Source organism: Lycorma delicatula, chromosome 2, assembly GCF_047948215.1.
Source record: "Lycorma delicatula isolate Av1 chromosome 2, ASM4794821v1, whole genome shotgun sequence".
NCBI classification, from domain to species: Eukaryota; Metazoa; Arthropoda; class Insecta; order Hemiptera; family Fulgoridae; genus Lycorma; species Lycorma delicatula.
The window spans coordinates 92,528,045-92,539,453 of record NC_134456.1 but is presented as its reverse complement, the minus strand read 5'-3'; the positions used below and the strand labels follow the sequence as shown (position 1 = coordinate 92,539,453).

General features: G+C 28.7%; 1 protein-coding gene across 2 annotated transcripts in view; it reads left to right on the top strand.

Moving 5' to 3' along the window:
* The first annotated feature begins 2,475 nt into the window (after positions 1–2,475).
* LOC142320217 (protein FAM136A-like) overlaps positions 2,476–11,409 on the top strand; it is a 601,155-nt gene continuing 592,221 nt past the window's right edge. For both annotated transcript variants that reach the window (XM_075357909.1, XM_075357910.1), the window contains exon 1: positions 2,476–2,511. The gene's annotated coding sequence lies outside the window, so the exon portion shown is untranslated. The remainder of the gene's footprint in view (positions 2,512–11,409) is intronic.

Here is an 11,409-nt window from a genome sequence, read left to right as displayed (position 1 = left end):
CTAACGCCTTGAATAACTTGAATAATGGCAATGCGACAGGCAAGATAACATCCCGGCAGAAATATTAAAAGAATTAGGAGAGTCAACAAAGGAATGTTTGTGTGGCTTATCAAACGTTGCTATGGAGAGGGAACGATACCGACACTAGATTTTATGAATAGAAAACTATAATAATTCCTAAGAAGGGAAATGCAGTGAATTGCACCAGTTACAGAAAAATCTCATTGTTATCCCATACATAAAAAAAATGAATGCTAAACATTGTTAAAAGCCGAATAAAGGAAATATTGAGGCAAAAATTGGGAGAAGACCAGTTCGGTTTCATATCTGGGAAGGGAACTAGAGAAGCGATACTATCGCTGAGAGTGTTTTTGGAGAGGATAATTGGGGTTAATAAAAAGTCTGTTTTGACTTTTGTAGACTTAGAAAAAGCCTTTGACAAGATGGACTTGGAATTACTATTTTAAAAAATGAGGGAAATAAAGGTCAACTGGAGGGATAGAAGATTAATTCTGAATGTGTATAAAATGCAGAAAACTGAGATTGAAATCAACAGCTTAAAGAAGGAGGCCAAAATAAGAAGGGGAGACAGGCAAGGTTGCCCACTGACACCGTTTTTGTTTAGTTTTTTTATTGAAAAAGCTATCATAGAAATGAAAGAAAAAACAAGAGGAATCAGAATTAATGGAAAAACCATACATTGTAACCGCTTTGCAGATGATATTGTGTTACTGGCTCAATCAGCAAGGTGAATAAAGATTATGTTAGAAACACTATCTAAAGTACTAAATCAATAAGGAGAAGAAAAAGATTTGATTGTAGGAAAAACAAAGGAAGGTACAAAGGTTGATATTAAATTTGACGGTACTGTTGTAGAGAAGGTTGACAGTTTTTGTTATTTGGGAAGCACCGTCACTAGCGATAATAAATGTGTCACAGAAGTAAAAAGAAGAATAGCGCTGGCAAAACAAGCTTTCCAGGATAAAAATAATTTACTGACTGATAATCATATAAGCGTGCAAATAAGGAAACAGTTTGCTAAAACTTATGTCTGGAGTGTTCTAACTTATGGATGTGAAATACGGATGCTTGGGGAAGCAGAAAGAAGAAGACTGGAAGCAATGGAAATGTGGATTTGGAGGAGAATAACAAGAACAAGCTGGATGGAAAGGAAAAGAAATGATCAAGTGAGCAGAAGTGAGTGAGAGGAGGTCCTTGCTAAATGTTATACGAAGAAGAAAAGCGAAATTGATAGGACATGCAAGACGACATGACCAGTTCTTGATGACTATATTTGAGGGCAAGGTTTTGGGTAAAACCTAGAGTTAGATCGAGAGCAACCATCACAATAACGTTAAAGAAGTGATGGGTCTTGCTTCATACGTGAAAAGAGAAACGGAGATGAGAGTGACGTGGGTAAATAGCCTTCATTAAATGATGATGATAATGTTGCCAAAATTAGGATTTCATTAAGAAAATTCCAGAAAAGTGTAAAATTTACTACGTAATTAAACTATTATCATTAATTTATTTTATTTACTTATTGTTTTCCTTTTATAAACATTTTGTAAGATTTTTTCAGAAAAAAGTATTTTTATATTATTTTTCATTACGTAAAGTATAACTATAAACAAAATTACTGTACTAATAAATCATTATTATTACATACATAAATCATTAAATATATTAATTTTAATATATCACTGCAATATAAAGTAATTAATTAACTATATCGGTTGTAAAATAAATAAATGTATAAATCTTTAACCTATTGATTTATTTTTACGGAAATAAATTTAATTTATTAAATATTTTCACATTCCGTGTCTATTGATAGTAAATATAGCAAAACGTTTTGCCATTTAAATTCATTCAATAATTCATATATAAATAAATACAAAGATATCTTTATAAATAAAACATACTTGAATTGAAAACATTTCAACCTGAAAGTTATATTTTTTATCCCTTTATATTTCAACTTTTATTGGATTATTTATGTGTTTATAATTGAATTTATTTAATACAAATTTCTATAAATTAAAATATAAATCGATAACATCGCTTTGCGATTCATTGTAAACAAACGATAAAACACGGTTTCGTTTAGCAATGATTCATTCTTGTTCGTAATTTTTTCAGGTTTTAAAAGAGCAGTGTATACTTTTTTTATTGGCCTACATAATGGTATTGTTTCTCGCCTCGTGTTAACCACCCACAGTTGTTTACAAAACGCACTATTGACTTATATTTGCAGTTTGTATGCTTTCAGCAATTCTATTGACGACGTCCTGCTGGTCGCTGAGAATGCCAAAGAACTCAGCAACCGGAAATCGATGCGGTAAGCGTTAACTATGAGTACATGATTTGAACAAGAATCTCCATCTCTCTCGATCCCCGCTACTTCCCTCCGTCTACGGCACATGCGCTGAAACCTGTGGCTTCGCAGCAGACTTCAGTCACTCGCCGATACACCGGGAAGAGTACGACGTAACTTTGTTCTCCGTTCAGGTAAGCGAAACAACTTAAAACTGATTAAATCTGATTATAAATAAAAGTTGTTCGGTTTCTTTCTCCCTCTACTTATATGAACGTGACCGACATGCTGTTCTACATCACTTAACATGTGATTTTCAATTCAGTAAAAGTTTAACCGCAGATCTCTTTACTATAGGGTGGGGAAAAGTTAACTATATTCCCTCTCCTATACGACTAATTTGTAGTTTTAAATATAAATATAACACTTTATTTACGTCAAACGCAAATATTACTATAGTTAAATAAAAAATATAGTACTTTATAATCAGTTTATGTATATAAGTGGCTGGTTATTCTTCTTTATCTTATTTTAACGTTAAAATTAATAAATATAGATTAGATAATTTTAAAATTATCGTTAATGAAGTTAATTTAATTTGTTTATATAAATACATCGTTTTTTTTGTCTTGGTCATTTGACTGGTTTCATGCAGCTCTCCAAGATTCCCTATCTTTACAGAATGAGATATTAAAATAATAATTACAGTTTGATGATAAGCCTATAAATTATAAATAATTTTCATAAATGTATTAATTTTCATGAATACTACGTTAAAACTCGTGTAATAAAAATAAAATCAATTCATAAAAAAAATTAAATAGATAAAAATTTTAATAGCTTATATTATTTTATAATTAAAACAAAAAAAACACAATACTATTAAAATACTAATACGCACGAGGATATAATAAATAAAACCTTAATGGTATTTCTTTACGTCTTCGGAATTTTAAGAGAAATAAATTAAAGTTATGGTAAATATATTGTTTATGATTAAATCATTTTTTTAAAAATAACCTTCACTTCCTCTGAATATTATATAATTACTCAAATAATATTATTTATTCATTTTATGAAATTTAATTAAAACATCTAATTTCGTATAATCTTATAAAACAATGAAAATAGATTTATGATTTATGAGATACTTGACTTTTTTTTAATTTACCTTTCTTTTTAAAGTAATTATTATAAAAAAATAAAATTTATTTAACGTGAATGAATTAATTAATTTTGAAAAAGTTTTGTTTACAGATAAAAGAATAATTTTTTCTAATACGTATTTTGTGATTTTAATATATCATGTGTAAAAGTAAAACTAAGATCTTTCATTTTGGAAAGTGATTAAGATATTAAATAAAAAATGGCGCCTTTACAATATATATTGAAGTAATGATAAAATCAAAATAGGTTACAATATATTCGTAGTAAAAATCATTTTAAATTATTATTAGCTAATACATTTGGTAAATTAAAAAAAATATATATTTATGGTTATAGTAATTTATATGTATATGTAAGTACATAAAATATATATAATAAAATTAAATAAAAACATTTTCATTTGAATAAACAGGTACTACACTTATATTAAATTAATGAGAACAATAATTTAAAAATTCATTTATTATGAAAATATTATTATATTTTGATTCAAAATTTTCTAATACTTCTATGAGAAACAAATTATTTTGTTTAAAACTAACATTTTATCAGTACTGAATATTTACTTGTATTCAAGGTGAAACATTTTTTTGCAAGGTTTATACATATTCTAAAGGTTATTTGTAACTCCTTAAATTATAATTAGAAACTTAAACAGAGGAAGTATTTTAATATTTACCCTTTTTTTATTTATTTTTTATATCTTTTTAATAATTTAATTCATCATAACATTATTATACATATAAGCGTTTTCTTAATGATAGTAATTTATTTATTTATATTTGATCAATGAAGGTCTAATTTAATCAAGAAATAGTGAATAACCGAGAGATTATGTTATAGAGTATATTTTATATTTCAATATATCAACCAAAAAAAATACTCATAAAAATAATAAAATATTGTAACGTTTTTAAAAATAAATTACTCAGAAACCTAAACTGTGCAATTTTGGATTCACTACGTACGGATTATTATTGTAAACTGTCGTTATTTATATTTTATGACATGGATTAGAGATAATTTAATTTTATAGGCAAATTGATGCTCTATGATTATCATTATAGTTAATGTAGCTAGCATATTATTATTACTATTTAACGTAGCTTAACTTTATAATTAACTAATTGATCTAAATATCCTTTATGGTTTCATTTATTTAAACTGATTAAAGTTAAATCAATTCTCTACAGTTCATAAAATGTAATACTGTAGCATTGTTTAGACTATTTTTTAAATATTAAATAAATATCATTTTATATTAAGCCAACAAGGTTGGTCTAGTGGTAAACTCGTCGTCGCAAATCGCTTCTTTAACAGCTGATTTCGAAGTTGAAGGTTTTGAGGTTCGAATCTTATTAAAAATTATTTACATTTATACGGATTTGAATACTAGATAGTGGATGGATACCGGTGTACTTTGGTGGTTGAGTTTCAATTAACCACACGTCTGTGCAAGATTACATCTTATTGACATGTCATATATATCATTCTAATCTCATTGGGACATGGGGAATTGCTTATTGTTTACTATTTGCACAAATTGCAACTTACACATTAGGAATATATATATATATATACAGAGAGTCACACGAAGAAGTATATGCTTTTGATTTATTATCATGTGCCTATGTGCCCATTTCCCCACCGATTCTATTGAAACTTTAAAGACTTTTTAATAAAGGTTGGATTTATAGAAACAAAATGGCGGCTTTCAAATAATAACATCAATTTCAGATAAACCACATTTTTTATTCATTAAAAATAGATGGTAAAATTATTAAACAGCTGTTAAAATTGAATAAAACAAGTTAATAATTAAAACAAGTTATCATGTTTTTAATCATTTTTACCAGCTATTTTGTAATGAATAAAATGTGGTATATATGGAATTGATGTTTTTATTTGAAAGCCGCCATTTTATTTCTATAAATCCTAGATGGTTGAAATTTTCATAGAAAAATTTTAGAATATTTTTTTTAAGTTCTGTAAAGTTTCAATAGAATCAGTGGAGAAATGGACAAGTGATACTAAGTCAAAAGCGTATACCTCTTCTGGGACAATTCTATATATTAATACAAAGAAATATTTTCACGTCATACTTTAATTTCTATATTTAATAAATTTTATAACGATCTAATTCCGATAAGTTTATAACGTAAGTCAGAATATTCCCTTTTACTTAATATTATTTCTTTGACAAGTTTTAAATAATATTCTTCTCATTAGACAGATCTAAATTTTCTGCATATTCGATAAATCTAAACTTAAATTTTTAGCAGTTACACCTTCAAAATAGTATTAGTATTTTGTTCTGACCGATTTTATTTATTTAACAATTTTACTTCACACGTTTATGTCATTATTATTTCATATAATTTTCATAAATGAAAAGGAAATATAATTTCTTTTTCCTCCCACTACAGTCCTATGTGAAACTTGGCCTGTCATACGACACACCTCAAAACTTCAATCCGAGGCTTCTCGTTGAGTTTCGTAACAAGATTCTTTTTATGAGGTAGTCTTGTTAATCCTACACCAAACCTCAAACATGGAGGACCAGGAGATTTTCTTACACGAGTTCCCTTCTCCAAGATAGATCGCTTTCTCTCAAGCTTACAAAGTTCTATCTACTCTTAATTTTATTTGAGATATCTCCCTAGCCTTGTCCGCCTATAATTAGTTTAATTTTTTTTAATAATAATTTTATAATTATTAATTTTGCTCTGATCATAGTTTTTATCAATTTCCCTTGATTTTTTTCAAACAAATATTGGAGGAGTTATGTTTTTTATCTGAGAAAAAACACATCTATATAATATACAATTAGGTTAAAATTTAAATTAAGAATTTACTTTTTATTTTTTTAATTTATAAAGAATACATTAATATTGTACATATTTTACTATGTATTACATATGTATATATTGTACATATTTTATATTTGTATGTATTTTTATATTGTAAAATTTTTTAAAATTATTTTTCTCTTAAACCATTTTATGTGTGATTTTTATGAGATGGTATAACGTATATTTAATTTTTCAACACCCACTAAACACCACTCTGAAAATAAAAATAAAAACATATCCTCTGAAATTAATAGATGCAAATACATTTTTAAGGATACTCATAATAAACCAAAATTTAATTTAACTAATGCTTTGCTCCCATTTTTAAAACCTTATCCTAGATACATAAAGATGGTTTCCCAATACGTTCACTTATAAATTTCATTAATTCGCCCAATCAACTAAGCAAATTCTTAGCTAAAACATTAAATTAAGTAACAAATACAACTTAAACAATAGTTTTGAATTAATAGATATCATCAATAAAATTGAAATAAACGGATCAACTAGACTCATAATCCCCGGATATAAACGATATGTACACTAATATTGACAAATTGGTTATAAATATATAGTATTATATATAACCGATTATTAAAATTAAATTTACATATTGAATGGATAGATGAAATAACCGATTTACTTAAACTATGCTCCAGTAGTAACTATTTTAAATTCAACTTTAAATATTACCAACATGAAAAAGGACTGGTCATGGGTTCATTCGTCTCAGCCATCATGGATGAGTTTGAAAATTCATTTTTAACTAAGATTTTTAAAAACTATAAAATTCATTAATAAAGATACATAGATGATATTTTAATTTTTTTTTCAGAATACAGATATTGACACAAATAATATTTTTAATAAAATTAACGTGCTTAATCATAACTTTAATTTTATGATATAATGAAAACAATAATAATAGTATTAATTATTTAGATATGACCATTGAAAAACTTTTAATAAAAATATTTTGGAGACATGATATTGATATGACATAACAACATATGACATGAAATAGACATGACAATAGATATGTTACGGTAAAACCCCGAATACCGGTAAATCTTAAGTTTTACCGGTAAATTCTAACATTTACCAAGTCACTTGGTAAAAGTCCAAAAAAATCTTGAAAACACATTTATTTCGGACTTTTACCAAATAGTTTTAGTCATTATTGACATTTACCACAGACTGTTGGTAAAAGTTGACAATTTTGTAATGAAATCACTCAAAAGTATGAATCTTCCCAATTTCGGAATTTCAGTGCACTGCGGGTGAAAAATGAAACAGGTTTTTTTCAAAAGATTACAAAAACTTTATTTTGCTATATAATATTAAGATATTTCAAAAACTTTACAAGTAATTAAATCATATACACTAATATTCAGGAATGAATAATATTCAGCAAATTTCTATAACGGTAAATAGCAATATGTTCGTTGTTATAATTAAATGATTCCTTTCGAGACTGCAAATTACAAAAAAACTCTATAACTAAAAATAATGCCCATCTCAAGTACTAGATAATAACTCGTATGCAAGAAACATTTGCTCTTCATATCAATTACTTTTTGAATGAAAAATTTTGTTAAACTTAGTGTTCCAATTGTACGAAATTTTGAAATTCACACGTTATTATTTATTGCAGCAAGTTTGTTTGACTATTATGTCATTTAGAATTACAAAGTAATTTTGCAGATTTGCACAAACATCTGTTTGTCGTACACTCTTTCACGCAGTTGCGTTTTCTGAATCCCTGCCCACCAACTAAAGACAGTTTTTTCACAACTTCTCGTATGCTCACTGTCTTCTTCTTTCTTTTTCCTGTTTAGCCTCCGGTAACTACCGTATAGATAATTCTTCAGAGGATGAATGAGGATGATATGTATGAGTGTAAATGAAGTGTAGTCTTGTACCTTCTCAGTTCGACCATTCCTGAGGTGTGTGGTTAATTTAAACCCAACCACCAAAGAACACCGGTATACACGATCTAGTATTCAAATCCATTTCTCGATTTCTCGATTTCAAAATTAGCTAATTTGGAAAGACGCGTTCACCACTAGATCAACCCGGTGGGTTTTGTCTAAGTTGTTTATATATTTGGAGTTTACTATTTTAATCGTATGATCGTTATTGTTTATCAAATTTATTATTTTGTTGTTCGTGGTGTATGTTGTTTTTAGATTATAGATCATATCATTCTTCACATCTTGGTAGATGTGAAGACCACATTTACCAAGTAACTTGGTAAATGTTAGAATTTACGGGTGAAACTTAACATTTACCGGTATTCGGGGTTTTACCGTAACATATATATAGAAAACCAATACAACATAATATTATAATACACGATAATTCATCTCATCCATGTAACCAAAAAATGGCAGCTTTTAATTCTTTAATTTACAGAGCTGTTAAATATCTCAGAAACAACAATTTCCAACTAAATTCCGAAATAAACATTATAAAGAATATAGTAATATTGAACGGCTACAGTGAAGAACTGATCAATAAATTAAATTTTAAAATCAAAAATAAGATATACATAAAAGAAAACATAAAACTATTACATAATGACTTAGAAAAATCTTACGTAAAAATAGAATTTAATCCACTTCATAAAAATATTTTGATAAAATATATAAAACCTATAATCTAAAAACAACATACACCACGAACAACAAAATAATAAATTTGATAAACAATAACGATCATACGATTAAAATAGTAAACTCCAAATATATAAACAACTTAGACAAAACCCACCGGGTTGATCTAGTGGTGAACGCGTCTTTCCAAATTAGCTAATTTTGAAATCGAGAAATCGAGAAATGGATTTGAATACTAGATCGTGTATACCGGTGTTCTTTGGTGGTTGGGTTTAAATTAACCACACACCTCAGGAATGGTCGAACGGAGACTGTACAAGACTACACTTGAGTTACATTCACACATATCATCGTCATTCACTCTCAGAAGTAAAGCACATTGGCGAACAACCGACTTCATTTCCTTTTTTTTAACTCTTTTTTTAAATTTTATTAATTTATTAATAATAATTAACCTGTGATTGTAAAAATATCTTTAAAATAAATAATCTATATATATATAAATGTTAAGTTCGTTTGTGTACGGCTTCAAAAACTCAAAATGTTCTGCACCGATTGAGTTCAAATTTATCACGATATATAACCCGTATCAAAGACTGTTTTCATCTATTTTTAATAAATCTATCTATCTATTTTTAATTTGTACAGTTTTTTAATAAATAAGAAGCTAATAAATCAGATGGAAATGTAAACAAAGGAAAATCAATCAGATCAATGCAAGATGGTCGCTGTCAAACACAACGACCAATCACAAAGAGCCCGTATGGCCGTTGCCAATGTAAACAAAATCACAACTGATTAAGTAACAAATTTCTTTGAATTATATTTAACAGCTAAAACATCTGTATTTTATTTTAAAAAAAACAACACCAAAACAAAAAGAAAGCCACCAAGAAGGATGACTTAACAGTAAATAAATTAAAACACCCAACTTTCTTATAGCCTAGATATACTTAAGACTATGGAAACAAAAAAAGTCAAAATAACCAAATACACAGAAAATAATATCCCTACATAATCACCAAAAAATCCTTTGTTAGGTTAAATATTCACTTTTGTCTAAATTTACAGAAGGCATTTACAACCAAGCATTAATAAATATTGAAGACAAGTGCTTAGCTAATGCAAATAAAGTTCTTAGTCAATTGGGAATGCCAGCACCCAGCCGAGCTGGGATTGCTTCATTTGATGTGGATTTACGCCGTGAACAGAGTTACAACATTGGTGATCTTCAGTCATATGTCCAATCAAACATTCCCAAATTAACGCGTGAACAGAAAGGCATTTATGATCGCATAATGCAAATGATAAATGACGGGGTTGGGGGGACCTTCTTCTTGGATGCGCCAGGAGGAACTGGGAAAACATTCCTCATTAGATTGATTCTAGCAACAGTTCGATCAAAATATGACATAGACTTAGCTCTTGCTTTGTCTGGAATAGCTGCGACATTGTTACCAGGTGGAAGGACTGCGCATTCAGCTTTGAAGTTGCCATTAAACATGCAAATCATCGAGACTCCCACGTGCAATATTTCCAAAGCATTCTGTATGGGAAAAGTATTACAAAAATGTAAACTCAATAATTGGGATGAATGCATGATGGCACATAAAAAATCGCTTAAAGCTCTTGATCGATCGTTACGAGATTTGCGTGAAATGTTCAACCATTCGGGAATGCTTTGATATTACTCGCAGGAGATTTTAGGCAAACATGTAATTTCTCGATCGACACCAGCAGACGAAATAAATGCTTGCCTGAAATATTCAACACTGTGGCGACATGTACGTACATTGCAGTTAACTACGAATATGCGTATCCAGTTGCAGAATGATCCATCAGCTGAGGTATTCTCCTCTCGACAGTTACTGGACATTGGAACCGGACAGCTGTCAGTCGATAAGACGTCTAGACGAATATCATTTCCTGATAATTTTTGTAATTTAGTAACATCGAAAGAAGATCTGATCGAAAAAGTATTTCCTGATATTCAAATTAATCATAGAAATCACGATTGGCTCAGTGAACGAGCTATCCTTGCCGCAAAGAATAAAGATGTCTATCAACTTAATAATGTTATTCAATCCAGCATTCAAAGTGAGGAAATTACATATAAGTCGAAAGACACCGTTGTGGAAGCAGATGAAGTAGTTAATTATCGAACGGAATTTTTAAACTCACTTGATTTGCCACTTGATTTCACACATATTAAAATTGAAAATAGGTGTGCCAATTATCCTGTTGCGGAATATTAATCAGCCAAAACTCTGCAACGGCACGCGACTTGCAGTTAAGAAATTGATGAATAACGTAGTGGAAGCAACGATTTTAACGGGGCCTTTCAAAGGTGAAGATGTCCTCATTCCTCAAATACCCATGATCCCAACCGATACACCATTTCAATTTAAAAGATTGCAATTCCCAATTCGATTGGCATTTGCAATCACAATCAATAAAG